Source organism: Momordica charantia (assembly GCF_013281855.1).
Source record: "Momordica charantia cultivar OHB3-1 chromosome 4 unlocalized genomic scaffold, Mcharantia_2.0 BLBB01000004.1, whole genome shotgun sequence".
Taxonomy (NCBI): Eukaryota; Viridiplantae; Streptophyta; class Magnoliopsida; order Cucurbitales; family Cucurbitaceae; genus Momordica; species Momordica charantia.
Window position 1 is genome coordinate 3,700,771 of NW_028275162.1, and position 15,573 is coordinate 3,716,343.

Sequence of the window (15,573 nt, forward strand, 5' to 3'; positions counted from 1 at the left end):
AAGGGCCAAATCTTGGCTCTTATAGTTTTTTCAAAAAAAAAAAAAAAAATCTTGGCTCTTATAGAATTGGATTAGATAGATGGCAGCAGATACAAACAATGACGGATTCAGAATTTTACTCGAGCGTGCACAAATTTATATATACGTAATAAAAAAATATCAATTTTAACTATAAACTTGACCATGTATATCATCAATTTATATATTATTCTAGGATGAGTGTTGCAATCTTGACCTAAACATTAAAAAGTGTCGTAAATTTTATCCTACGATAGATTTTCATTTTAAATTTGTTGAATAATTCTCACATGTCAAATAAACTAGAAAACATATATTACTATGAAACTGATAGGATTTAGACCAAAACAATAGTTGGTGGTCTCTTTTTTTCTTAAATTTGTAAGTTTTGACCGAATTATTTAATAATAAAATTTGTGTATTAATTTCAAAAATTTGATTTTTTATTCAGTTAGTGAGTCCTTTGTAGAGTTTTTTTTTTCAAAATTTTTTAATTTTAAATTAAGGAGTGAATTAGCAGAAATCAAATAGAGGGTAAAAATTCAACACGTATCTAAAAGAAAATACTCCCTACAATATAAACTTAATCAGATATATTGAAAGTTTAAATTACTTATTTTAAATGACAAAACTATATTTTCAAAAGAAATACATGTTAGATTGAGTTTGTTGGAGATCCAATGTATTAAATTTACTCAATCCATCAGCTAAAACCCGAGCCATTAGACACTCCGTAGATCTACCCTTCCATACAAACTTTATTGTCTTCTCCTCCGCAAAGTGCTTTTAAACAAAGCGATTGAGAAATTCATCCACAGTTGTATACTTCACATCCGGATACAGTGGAAAAGTTGGTATGATCTCCCTTCACAAAAACTGAGTAAAATATTGATAGCCTTATATTCAGTGGAAATGGAGCCTCTGCCAAAATAATAATAATGATAAATCATTAGTTTTATATGTCTAAAAAATTAAATTTACCGCAATCTATCAACTTAAAAACTTGTAAGTTCAACGGTGATTTAACATATTATGTCTCATGTTTGAGCTCTGATATCTAATATCATTTCTTTCGTTCTATCCACAAAAACTAAATTTACGAGTACAGATAGATCATCGTCTGCTAGAGATCAAATGTGGCTGAAAATAGAAATGATACCAATAATTAGTATTCAAAAAGCTAACCTCGGATATTCTTCAACACTTGTTCCTCAGGAACATAGATTTTTTGGAGGGTTTTGCCGATTTTTTTTCCCAAAGGGACGCAAGATCTTTGAAAGAGATGATGTTTTTGGGAGGTCTGACGTAGAGGATTTTGTTCAGAGTTCTTGGGTCATCCACAGCTCTCATACTGTACGTCCCTATGTCATGTTCCTCGTTGAATATAGCTGAGATAATACAACTCTAAAATTGAAAGAAATGATACCAATAAGCTGTGCTAAATATTTTGAGGGAAAAAAAAAACTACCACTTCCCTGAATAGAAGACATTTCAGGACATATTGTGAAAATAGACCAATATTAGACACAAAATTAATTTTTTTTATTATTATTTTTTTGTATAATAGATTTGTTAACTTAGAAAATATCGAATAGAGGGTAAAATTTACAGTTTAGGAATCTATTCAACACTAAATACATCCGTACCTATCTTCGACTAAAAGGTCGTGAATTCGAATCTTCGTCCCCACATGTTGTAATCAACACTAAGTACACGAATTTATAAATTCGACACAAAATTCTAGTATCAAATAGACTATAAAACTTAAAGTTCACGAACATCTATCAAACATGGGGTATACTAAGTACACTAACTTAGTAGATACAATTTTATTATCGAATAGATTATAAAATTTAAAATTTATGAATCTATTAAAAGTTAAGTAAACGAATTTATTATAGATAAAATTAGACGCAAAATTGAAATAGAACGAATGCAAATGAAAGTGGGTGGATTGTTACCCTTGGGATCCCCATCCCCTAAGATAACAAATTTATCTGTAGGTGGAGAGGAAGAAGCTTCAGGCTGAGCCAAACTAGGGAGGAACCAACCAGAACAAAAGTTGGAGGAGACAAAGGTGTAGGGAATTTGTGCAGCCTCCACAGCTCGCCGGATTTTAGCCTTTGCGGCGAAGAGTGATTTTGCTGGCTCAACGCCATGGACACGATCCACATCATTCCCATACTCCGATGGCAAAAATCTCTGGACCCAGACACAGGAACAGTTACTTAGAATAAAAAATCTCTAAAAGTTATGTTTCTTCGCCATTAGAAAGTACGCGATACATCTTTCATTTTCAATTGAGTAAACCCGCTGGGATCAGCATGCTATAACAAATTGCAAGGCTCTGTGATATGCGAGATATTAGAGGAAATTGAGATTTTTGACCCTTTCAATAATCATTGGACTTTTGACCCCCTTTTGATTTTTACCTATTTATGACCCCTCCACCTCAGATTTCTGACCCCTCCCCTTATTTTGCTTTGTAAATTGATTAAATTGCCCTCATTTCATAATAAATGCATTTATGATATAATAAATTTCCAACCAACCCACCAACGACCAACTTAACAATTCTCACTTTGTTTTTTCAACTCCAAATCACCACACACACGCAAGTCACGTTTTTTTTCCAATACTCAAGATTTTCTCCACGTGATTGTTGGCTCACATTATCCAATCGATCGGTCCCCACATAATCCGTTATCTCGAATCCATTGTTTTCACAATATAGGTATGTCCATTTCATCATTTTAGAATATTGTACTTCTTCAAACTTGTAATGATACGAAATTTTATCATTTTTCTAGAAAAAAACGTTATTTTACGGAAAACAGAAATGAAGTCTAGAATTTAACTTGGACCGGGATTGGTACCAGGATGAAATTTAGAACCGGCTTTGAGACCGAGATAGAAGGTAAACTCAAGCCCGGTCCTTCATGTCCAGATACGACCGGGATCGGGACCGAGATGAGGATAAACTGGGGTAGACCGAGATAGGGATTGGGACCGGGACCGGGATTGGGACTGGGATCGGGACCGGGATAGGGACCGAGACCATGCAATATAAATCTTGAATTTTTCTTGTTTGTTTGTAAATTTATTGATTTGTATTTAATTATAGTGTTTTGGTCTATTTGCAGGATGCCTCGTGTTTTTATATCATTCGGTGGAGAATGGAAAGATATTGAAAATGATTACGTGGGTGGTCGTACAAGAGGATTGACTGTGGATAGTAAAATCACCTATGCTGAATTTCTAGGACATGTATGTAGGCTAAGTAGTATAAATCCATTACAGGAAGATATCATAATTAGACGTGTATATAATTTTAAGGCGAAGGTTTGTGTAATGGAAATAACTGACGACGATGACCTGACTTTCTTCTTGACTGGTGAAGATGTCTCTGAATTGCCGCTATACATATCTACCGTGCCAAAGAAGGTACATCAGAATGAACCGTACATGCCTTCTTTCCTATATTATTTAGGTCAACACGTGTCCAATGTTCCTATTCCCTCAGCTTGTGCCCCCCATTTGCAAAACCCTTATTTTCGAGACCCTCATTTTCAAGTCCGTCAGTTCCGTCCTCGTCGTCGAACCCCTCTTCTTCCCGCCCACCACCCCCTACTTTGGTCATATTGGTCATGATATAGCATCTCTCGCACCGTTAGGGTCAAATGTTGTTCCTTGTAATTTGGGAGATGATAGGGCATATGATTGGGATGTGCCTGGCTTGTGGAATGGAAGTGAAAATGTGGATGAAGATAGTGATGAATCATATCGTCTAATGACCGACACGGAAGAAGGAGACGACGAAAGGGAATATGGAAATGAGCACGCCAGTGATCGACTTGATGTGCAACATGAGCATGAAGATGTAACAATTCATAATACAATGGCTGAATATCCTGTAGATGCCGTCCATGAAACGACAAGTAATAGACTCACCGGTCAGTCAGAAGCTGATAGATTGCAAGCCATGGTCCAATCGGCTGGGACCAATGATGTTAAGGAGGGTGATGTATTCGACTCGAAGAAGGAACTAGTTATGAAAATGCATTTACTTGCATTGCGGAAGAACTTTCAGTTTCTAGTGAAGAAGTCTACGCCGGAACTATACTTGCTGCGATGCGTCGATCCTACTTGCACGTGGCGACTTAGAGCCACTAAGATTAGAGATTGCAACCTGTTTAAGATAAAGAAATATATCGCAGTCCATTCTAATTGCAATGATGCCCTAATGAAACAGGATCATCGTCAAGAGAAGAGTTGGGTGGTCGGTCATCTAGTACAATCAAAGTTTACTGATGTTTCTCGCACGTACAGGCCGAAGGACATCATCCAAGATATTCGTGAGGAGTACGGTGTAAATATGAGTTACGACAAGGCCTGACGTTCGAGCGAAGAAGCACTCCGACTTATCAGAGGGGATCCAGCTTCATCGTACGGGCTACTACCCGCTTATGGGGAAGCCGTGAAAATCATGAACCCAGGTACTATATTTGAATTGGAGTTGGATGATAGCAAGTACTTCAAATATGTCTTCATGGCCATGGGTCAATCAATTAGAGGTTTTATGTGTTGCATTCGACAAGTTTTGGTTATTGACGGGGCACACCTTAAAGGGAAGTACGGAGGTGTATTACTAACTGCTTCTGTCGTTGATGCGAATAACCAAATATACCCAGTTGCTTTTGCCATAGTCGAGAGTGAGAGCGTCGCATCATGGGTATGGTTTATGGCTCAATTGAAGAGTGTTGTCGACACCGTTCAGAATTTGGTCTTCATTTCTGATAGACATGCTGCCATCTATAAAGCGATTGATGAGGTATTTCCTACTGCATTTCATTGCTTTTGTATACATCATCTAAAGATGAACTTGCTGGCCAAATTTAAAACGCCCGCGTTGGAGGAATTATTTTTTAAGGCTGCGAAGGCATTTCGCGAGTCATATTTCAATGAGAACTGGGTCCAACTGTGCGCACACCCAGGAGTGAGGGAATATCTAGAAGCTATAGGAAAGGAACGATGGGCTCGCTGCTTTCAGACAAAACTAAGATACTCACAAATGACCACCAATATTGCAGAGTCCGTTAATGTCCTTTTCAGGCATGCACGTAAGTTGCCAGTCACCGCATTACTTGATCATATCAGAGGTGTGTTGCAGAGGTGGTTCTACGAACGTCGGACGCTTGCTTCTTCACGTCAGAGTACGTTGTCTGACTACGCAGAGGAAATGATTGTCGAAGCTTCGGATAATGCATAGAGACACATTGTTATGAACATCGACCAGTTTAATTTTGAGGTACGCGATGTGAACCTCAATGGGGACGTTGACTTGCAATCGCAGACGTGTACTTGTCGGGAGTTCGATTATTTTAAAGTCCTGTGCTCCCATGCTATTGCTGCAGCCTGTTCTCGTAGCATAAATCCGTACACACTATGTGATGAGGCGTACACGGTCAACAGCTGGATGTTGGCGTATGCAGAACCAATATTTCCAGTGGGTTCATCCTCAACATGGAAGAGTTCTCCGGGGTTTGTGAATATCGATGTTCAACCACCGAAGAAGGTCGTTAGGGTTGGACAGCGACAGACGGTGAGGATTCCTTCCACAGGCGAGGTCCGTCCACCGCGCAAGTGCAGTCGATGTGGTACGTCGGGACACAATCGTAAAACCTGTCGCGAACCACTAAATACTGTGTAGCAATATTATGGCTATTTACGTTGTAATATGTAGACATTTATGTATCTCAAACAAAAATTTATTAGAAGGACTAATACATTGTATTTTGGGAAAATTGACTTTGCCTCTTGCAGGGGCCTTTTAAGTTTTTTAATCGCCCTTCTCAAACCAAAACTTTCTAATCATTTGCTGACATCACCTATTTTGCCAAATGACCTCCAATGCCCCTCCTTAACTTGGCCCAAATCTCCTTTACTTGGGTAATACGAATAGTCCGTTCCATCTTTAGCGCACTCACACTGTAGCATTCTTCGCTCGACTCAAATTTGACTGTCTTCACCTGAGACTGAAATTACATTTCTCTAAATCTCTTGTTCTTTATCCTTCGTATTTCGATTGCGACTCGCTAATGTAACTCTGACCCTATCGTCTTCAAGCAGGGAGACGAAGTGATTTTGGTTGCATATTACAACGAAGGAGATTTCATCGTTAACTTTGGGTTAGTGCATTTATCTCTCGAATAGCTTAAGATTTTCGTTTTAATTACCACTATTTTAGATATTGTCGTAAGTTCTGTACAACCCCGACGTTATTCTTCTGTCTCTTTTGCGATTTTTGTGGATTTTTTACACTGCACATCTAGGGCTTTCGAAGAAGAGGAAAATAATACGTAATCGGCACCAGGGAAATGAATCGATTGAGACTAGCCAAAGAGCCAAAAATGAGATCGAGAAATACAGTGAACATGAAAGGTCGAGAGCTAGAAAAATCGAGAGCGAGACATATCTAGAACGAGAGAATCTCCATTGATTGACAATTACCGTGAGTGTGCTAGGAAGAGCGAAATCGAGCGCTAGAAATATCGAGAGCCAGAAATATCGAGAGCTATAAATATCGAGAGCTGGAAATATCGAGAGCTATAACATCGAGAGCTAGAAAGATCGAGAGCGAGAAATATCGAGTACGAGAGAAGCTCCATTGATTTGCAATTATAGGTTGTGAAATAGATCGAGAAACATCAAGATCGTGAAACATCGAGATCGAGAATCATCGAGATCAAGAATCATCGAGATCGAGATCGAGAAAAATTACAGTGTTTTACATTTTGTATTTGAACTAGTTGCGTGTTTCCCTTTCCCTGTCTTTTTAATCCGTGATTATGTATCATGTTCAATTATTAAATTTTTGAACTACTTGCGTGTTTCCGTTTCTCTATCTGCTTAATTTGTCATCATATATCTTGTTCAATTTGTTGCAGGTGCACAATGGACCATCAGTTGAGGATTAAGGAGAATGACCGCTTTCCGGCTCAAGCTACCAGCATGTCTCACTTGAGCAATGTCAACAGGCTTATCAAGGATAAACTCACAGCGGACCAACTTGATATGTTCCGTAGAAGAACAATATTTGGTCGATTTGTTGACTTGGAGATGATGTTCTGCAGTGGTGTAGTTCATCACTTTCTGTCAAGGGAGGTTGCTGGGAGCAGTGACGACAGCATGAGTTTCTTAATTGGTGGCAACGTGTTGACATTCTCGAAGGATCAATTCATGCGTATAACGGGATTGTGGCGGCTGCCCGGTAAGGTGGTTCAGAAAAAGATTGGAAAGAATAGGTTGCGGATGAAGTACTTCAACAATGAAGCCTCCATGCTGCTCGAAGAGTTTGTGGAGGTTTACAAGCAGACTGATTTCGAGGACGACGAGGACGCCGTTAAAGTGACATTAATTTTGTACACGGAACTTGTGATGATGGGAAAGAGCAAGAGCAAGTCGAAGGTTGACATCGACTTGTACAACCAAGTCGATGACTTGGACTACTTCAACCATTTGGACTGGGGTTCTGATGTCTGGAGTAGGACAGTTAACGGTCTGAAGCGTGCGATGAATGGAAAAGTTGCGCTATACAAGAACGGAGTAAGAACGAACAAAAAGTATCTAGTAAAGTATAGCCTACCGGGATTTCCGCTTGCGTTTCAGGTAATCAATACGTATGCATACTCGTTGTCCTTGTTTGTGAAAACTTTTTTCAGGTGTGAGACTAAACTGAAATTTTATATTCAGGTGTGGATATACGAGGTTGTCCCATCTCTCATCACTCCCGGTGTCAATCGTTTCAGCGAGACCGCCATTCCCCGGATAATTCGGTATTCGTGCAGTAGAGTCGTCGGTACAAAAGATCTGGGAGAGGAGGTCCTTGGTTCAGCGGTGGTAAATGATCTATAATATGTTTATTGTTGTCTAGTTGTAATGGTATTTACACTTCCTTATGTTCTTGTGATTTACGTTCAGTTGGTCATATCTTATCCACTCGTAGAGACGGAGCTGGATAAGGACTACCAGCGGTGTCCATTGGACGAAAGAGAGGTGGTTGATTTAACTGCGCCTGGGTGTTCCACCTCCGACAGTGATGATGGACACAATCCTTCCCCCATCACCGACAATCTTGGCGCCGAAGACGATCTCCCACTCGACAATGCGCATTCGTTGGAAACGAATGTACAGGCAATGCCGGATGAGTCTTCGGATATGCCACGTACAGAGGCCGCATCTGAAGGTGGGCAACGGACACCGATCGAAGTACTTCGACAAAGTACTTCTATTCGGTCGAATGTGGGGCAAAGCCCGCGGCAATCACCGCGAGCGACGTCACGCGCTGCTTGCCCTACACAACGGCACGACACCCGTCGATCGAATGATAGATTCGGGGCTATGGAGAGAAGGCTGGATCTTTTAGCTTCGGACATGGCGGAGGTGAAGACGGATTTGGCGGAGGTGAAGACCGATTTGGCGGAGGTCAAGTCCGACTTGAGTGAAATGAAACTCCTGCTTCAACGGTTGTGCCAGGTAGCCTTTTCTTATGACTTGGTATAGTTCGTATATTGTACGTACTCATTCAATTGAAGTGCTAATACGTTAGTTCGTTTGCAGATCGATAGGCGAGAGGTGAATATTGGTGTCTCTCCGTCGGATACAGTCCAATTGTCACATCCATTGGTATCCAATGTTATCCCCGAGCATGATGGGGATGCTGATGACCACCAACCTGGAGGTTCCGAGGGTGGAAAGGAGGACGATATGGTTCCTGTAGAAGTGTCGTTACATGAAAAGGCAACAGATGGAGTAGAGATGACCATACCCCCATCCGATCTTGGAGATGCAGAACTAGCCAACCCCGCATGTATTGTCGATTCGGTGGAGTTGGACGTTGCAGTGGTGACACCCATTGTTTCGACAGAGATGGTGGAACTCGAAATGGGATGAGTTCGAAACCCTGAAAGTCCATTCTAGAAGGATGGAGTTTCTGGATTCTATCTCGGGCCTCGTCCCGGTCCATTTCGAACCGGGATGAGTCCCAAGATGGATTCCAGAAGGATGGTCTTTCTGGATACCATTTCGGTCTTCATCCCGGGTCTATTTCGAACCGAGATGAGGCCCGAGATGGAATCCAGAAAGTCCATCCTTCTGGAATGGACTTTCAGGGTTTCATCCCGGTCCTAAATCCACCGGGCTTAAAGCCGAGATGGAACCCTGAAAGTCAAAAATTAAAACAAAACAATGGAAGCAACAATAAATCAAACTTCATAATAACCTTGGCTACTTCAGATAGAGCCGAAGGTTGAAATCATTCACACCCACGCAAAGAACGAAGAAAAAAAATGTAGAAAATCATTCACAATAAGATCGCGAGTTCGAAAGAAAAATTACCTCAATTAGGGAAGGGGGAAAGCTCTGATAGAGACGAAGTGAGGGAGACGAAGAAGAAACGACGGAGATGAACTTTCTGGTTGTGAGGGAGAGACCGGGATGAAGACTGGGATGGACAACGAGATAGTGAATGAGGGAGGGGAAGGACCGAGACAGGGAGGGAAAGGAGGGGAGGGCTGAGTTTGATTTCTTTTTTCAAATTGAGGGTAACTTAGTAATTTTACAAAGCAAAATAAGGGGAGGGGTCAGAAATCTGAGGTGGAGAGGTCATAAATAGGTAAAAATCAAAAGGGGGTCAAAAGTACAAAGTGGTTATTGAAAGGGGTCAAAAATCCCAATTTCCCAGATATTAGTTGAGTGTTTCCACTTTGAAGTTATGTATAATAAGTACCCTAAACTTTAAAAAGTGTGCGATTGGTCTAACCGTTCCTAAACTTTTAACTTGGTTTCTATTTGGTCCTTGAATTAAAAGACCGTCATTTTTTATCTCTAAAATTAAAATTTAGTTTCTATTCTGTTCTTGCATTTCTAAAATTACATATTTGGTCCTTAAGTTTGAATTGAGTTTTTAATTGGTCACTCAGATTTGAGGTTGGTTTCAAATTGATTCCTAAGATTTGAATTTGATTTCTAATTGGTCTTTTGAATTGAGTTGACGAAAGGATGATGTCACAATTAACCTATGTTGACTAGATTTTGTTACTTAGGCAAAAGAGAATGAAAAATCTCATTAGATTTACTAAATTTAAATATCAGAAATCAAAAGTGATGATTTTCAAAATTTAGAGACCAATTAGAAACTGAATCCAAACCCTCGAGACTAAAAATGTATTTTCCTCTAACTTTTATATCTACTATGTGCCTAAACTTTAAATGTGCTAAATAGATTACTAAGTTTTCAATTGGATGTTTAATAAGTCCTCAATCCAACTTCCAGTTCTGTAAATAAGGAAATGAAGTTTTGACAAAATTAAGAAACGACTGGGACCTTAACATTGCCGGCTTCTACGATGGCAGAGACGATTCTGTCTTGATCCGCTAACCGAGCGTGACCGATAGTCGATATCACCACATCCACCTGCTTTATCGCCTTAACCAGACTCTCATGATCGTACATATTGCCCTGCAAAGTTAATCACAAATTCTAATTACTGTTCACAGATTTTGAAATTGAAGCAGCAATAATCAATCTGCTCTGTTCTGAAATCCTCCAGTTCCGATCCTAGCGTTTCTTTCCCCAAATGAAGATCAAAATGTAAAATCGACAAACGGATTGCATAACGGTTTCTTCCAATCGATTTTAAGCCCTAATTAATTTTACTCGGTGCGATCTCAAATTCTAATTTGCCTGCCTTAATTTTCTCGGCAATCGGAGGTTCAGAAGTGACTTACAGAGAGAAAATTAACTCCGAAGCTCCTGAAATTGGCGATGATCTGAGATTTGGCAGGATCGGAGAGAGTGGAATCTCGGAGAAGAACATAGGTCGGATGCCCAGCCTTAGCGCTCGCCTCCACCACGAACTTGCCAATATAGCCGGTGCTTCCGATGAACAGAATCTTGCTTTTGGCGGCCATTCTTTCGAAATCTCCGGCGAAGAATCGCGAGTAGCGCCGGAAAACACAGAGAAGAAGAACGGAACGCGACGAACAAAGAAAGCGAAGGAAATGGTTTTGGCGGCACTCACTCTCGAAATAAGACGTTGCCGCGCGGTTAGTTTTATAGGAGAGACTTGTTGGTTCAAACATGTTTAAATTTATGTTAAAATATATAGTTTTAACTTTGGTTTTGGTTTATTTTAGCGTGCTTTCTAAATATTTATTTTCGTCGTCAAAAGTACCGTATGATGAAGAAATTTCACTTGGTCGCTAAAAACTTTGTCTAATTTGAATATTTTTAGACAAAATATTGGTGACGAATAAAAAGTTGGTCGGGTGCTTTTGGTGATGTCGTCGTAGACACTTATGCCAACGAATATTATTTGTCACCAAAATGCGTGTGGGAGATTTTGGCCGCCAAAAATTCGTCGAAAATAAAACGCCGCATTTGGAGTGTTTTAGTGAAGAATTTATAACTTTTACCGACGAAAATAATTTCGTCGGCAAAGGTCACCCTAAATTTCGAACAACTTTCTCTGGTTGATCCACCACCGCACGTTGCTGCCACCCACTGCCGCACGCTGCAGGTCCGTTCTCTTTTTATGTATAATGTTTGCTTTAGCTTTGGTGTTTATGGTCGTTATTTGCCGTTTGATTGGAGTTCTAGGGTTTAACAGATGTGTAGACTTTTGGGCTTGAATTTCATATGGGGTCGTTGGCGTTTCGGCCAATAGAAATAGAGAGAGAAATTTGATAAATTTTGAAAGTGGATGTGTGAGGGAATTCGTTGGGGGTTGTGTGAGTTCGTGTTTTGGAACTTTATTTGAAAATTGGGAATTTTATGATTGTTTTTATGTGCATTTGTGTTTTTTAAATTTGGAGATTTTAAGACCTTTTTTAGTGGGTTTGTGTTTATGAAATTTTGGCATTTTGGACGTGTGATGTTGCCTTGTTAATGATTGTGCTCGTTGAATTACCCTATTGATTTGCTCGAAGTTTAAATGGTTATATGATGACGTTGATGATTTGAAATTAGCAATAATCAATTTGTTAATGAGAGATATTTATTTTCGAAATTAGCTTTATTTGAACAAAAGAGATGGAAGGTATATTCGGAAATACTTTTAAAAGTGTTGTTATTAAACGTAGAAGGTACCTTTGATCAAATTGAGAACTAAAAAGTCACTAAAGTATACAAAGTTATGTTATTGTTCTTGTTAGTTGATTGTGACTTGAATATGATTATATGAGTTGTTGTTAGGTTGGAATTTATAAGCTTGGATTTGAACTTAACCATATATGGTGTCAATTATATCGTACTGGTTCCCGACGTTTGCTGTAACTTGTGCTGAAAGGTATGTTGTGAATTAATTTGTAGTTAGTTTGATTGTGACTTCGTTATTTTGGTGGTGAACGTATTGATGTTGCTTGTTTAATTTAATTTATTGGTTCCGACATTTGCTGTCCAAAGTCTCCTACTTTTGACTATAACATTCATCCTCAATAATAAACACCCCTATCGTAATGTCACTTTGATATATGATGAGTACGATAGCGAATAAGTATTCCTCTAATATACGTTGGATAATTTACCTTTCAAATTGATTTATGTTGAGTATTTGTTTCATTAATATATAATACTATTGGTGATTTGTCTAAGTTTCTAGCTAAAATAAAATCAAACAGATCGGTTACAACAAGTACACGTACAAGGTGATTTTCCAGCGAACTCGCCTGTTCCATCTTTTCCTCCAAGTACGTTGATTTACATATATGTAAAATAAATACGTTATTCATATTTAACTAATTAGTTTAATGTTTGACAATATACACATATAAAATGGGAGTGTAAGGATACACCCGATTAACAAAACTATAAAATCAAGTTCATGCTAGTGGCTCTAAGGTAAAGATCTTATGTGACCACACAGTAAATAAACTAACTTGCAGCATGGCCACCACATTTTTTATCGTGATTAGGACACATACTTAGGAACAAGTTAAACTAAATGCTAAGATTTTGAGTGAGGTCAAAGAAAGCGACAAGATGGTGGTTATAACCGATCTTAATGTAAAATTCTTATTACTCAATATTTTTTTTTATTATTTGTATAAAGTAACAATAATAAGACTCCACTTGGTTTAATATTTTTTTTGTATGGTCATTTCGAATTTGACTAGTCAGACGAAGTCCTGATGAAATTCATCCATCATGTAATGTAAACAACATACAAGGAGTATATGAAAAATTGTACAAATACTACAAAAGTCATCCTACACCTGAGATTGCTCGCAACAAACCACCTGAACAATTGTTAGCAGGATCAGGAGATTGGAACATGTTATGAGATAAATGGAATATAGATGAGTGAAAGGTACTTTACGAATATTAGCTAGTTATACTTATTTTCTATGCTTTATATTTGATACATTTTTCTTTTGTTAGCAATCTGAGACCAACAAACGTAATAAGGTGAAGCTTCCATTCAATCATCGTGTTGGGTCGAAAGCGTTTGCTACTATAGCTAAGGAGAAGGTACAGTGCAATAACATTTTCCTTTCATATACCTCATAACTTATGATTATCAATAATTATGTGTTATTAAGTGCAAAACAAGCAGGAGGTAGGCGAACACTTTGGAGAAATCGATTTGTTTAGGGAGACTAGGTACTATAATGTTAAAAGTTGGGGTCGAGGGTGTTGAGACAACCTATGTAAGTTTACTACTCTTGCAACAGTTAACTTCAAATTACACCTCAAATTGTTTGTGTGAACATTTTGTTTCTTTTGGACTATTTATACATTAAACATGATACGTCTTAGAGAAGAATCTATTGGAGAAGGCAGCGAACCAATGTTAGGTCCAGAAATAACGGAATAGTTCTTGGGTCTCGATCAGGTTATGTTAGAAGCTTTGGTTGGGGTCCAAAACCTAAATCTCGTAAAGATTCTACATCTAGTGTAGCTTATTCACAGCGAGAATAAGAGTCATCTAAAGAAATATCTACTCTAAGAGGAGAATTTGAAGAACGTCTCTCACATAAAGACAAAAAGTTAGAGGAGCACGTCTCTCACAAAAAGATTATGAGATTACGAGTCTATGCGGTGAAGTGTCAGATTTGAGATCAATGATGTTAGAATTTATGACTCGTTTTGGTGGAGCCAGTTCGTCAAAATAGGTAGCTATGTTTATGTTAGAGGGGCGGGGGTTGGGTTCAATTAAACCTCAGTTTGGATTGTGTTGGAAAATTTCCAACTCAACTGAGTCGAGTCGAGTCTCGGGTTAATCCTTAAAAATTTCAGGTCTACCCGATCCGACCTGAATAATGCTTTATTTGTATTTTTAATATAATAAATATATAATACTTTTACCTTTTTATCTTCAATCTCACCCGTCCATTGAGTTTTAATCTCAAGCCTTCATCTAACATTTACGGTTTCCTACTTTTCTTTTCTCATCTTCCTCTCCTACCTCATTTGATTTTAAATCCCATGTTTTCTCTAATCTCTTCATCTCTCCTCCATTTGCACCCGCCGCCCTCGCTGCACCCGTCATCGCCCCACTGCCCGCTGCCCGCCACCCGCTACACCCATCGCGGCCCGCCTCCCCATCAGCTTCGGTCGCCGTCGGTGAAGGAGGTATTGGTAGTAGCTATTTTTTTTTTAAATTTTTCTATACTTTTTTCGGTCTAGGTCATAAACAAAATAAAATTAAAAAAAAATTGACAACCCGACAACCCAACCCAAATTTTTCTAGGTTGTGTTGGCCATCAATTTTCAACCAATCGATTTCCACATTGCCAACCCAAAAATTATGATTGGTCCCAACAACACTCCTAACCCAACCTGTTTACACCTCTAATTGGTGGGTGTGCATGATTTTAAGACTTTTAGATAGTGAGAGTTAAAGTTTTTTTTTTTTTTTTTTTTTTTTTTTTTTTTTTGAATTTGAAGTGTATTTTAATGAGTTTGTCAACTTTTAATGGAATTGGTGAGTTTATGGCATGTGAGTCATGAATGCTTGTTTTGTTTTTTAATGCTTAAGTTTGATGAGTTTATGGCGTCGTGAGTCATGAATGCTTGTTTTCCCTTTGAATACTTAAGTTTGATGAATTTATGGCGTGTGAGTCATGAATGCTTGTTTTCCCTTTGAATACTTAAGTTTGGTGAGTTTATGGCATGCGTTTGTGCCTTTGAATGTTAAGTTAGGTGAGTTTATGACATGGGAGTCGTGAATGTTTTTTTGTCATTGAGTTCTTAAGTTTGGTGAGTTAGACACTTTTTTGCCTTGCAAAGTAGTTTTTGAGCTTTTATAGGTATAATATAGATTAATTTAACTATTTTTTTTTTCACGAAAGTTTATTTGTCATTTGTTTTTTTAGATTAGTTCGATTTCTCTATCTAAAATTTTTGGAAATTAGAAAAGGTTTCATATAAAGACTCCAAGAAATTTTTAGAATAGGTTTAGATTGTCAAATTTTACTTATGGTTTTATTAAACTTCTTGTACTAGATTGTAAAACTAATTTTTGTTTAATATATATAAATCTATAAATTTAAACC

At 38.4% G+C, this 15,573-nt stretch overlaps 1 long non-coding RNA gene and 1 pseudogene across 2 annotated transcripts; one reads left to right on the forward strand and one right to left on the reverse strand.

Annotated features, from left to right (window-relative positions):
- Positions 1-572: 572 nt before the first annotated feature.
- Positions 573-11,152, reverse strand: LOC111007544 (phenylcoumaran benzylic ether reductase Pyrc5-like; annotated as a pseudogene). Its single transcript, XR_015790290.1, has 5 exons — positions 10,807-11,152; positions 10,403-10,537; positions 1,980-2,220; positions 1,204-1,406; positions 573-939 (listed from the first exon to the last, which is right to left on the reverse strand). The product of XR_015790290.1 is annotated as a phenylcoumaran benzylic ether reductase Pyrc5-like (transcript).
- A 214-nt stretch (positions 11,153-11,366) lies between these two features.
- On the forward strand, positions 11,367-14,947 carry LOC148211660 (uncharacterized). Its single transcript, XR_015790476.1, has 4 exons — positions 11,367-11,597; positions 12,272-12,765; positions 13,192-13,385; positions 13,457-14,947. It is a non-coding gene; the product is annotated as an uncharacterized LOC148211660 (long non-coding RNA).
- The last annotated feature ends 626 nt before the right edge of the window (positions 14,948-15,573 follow it).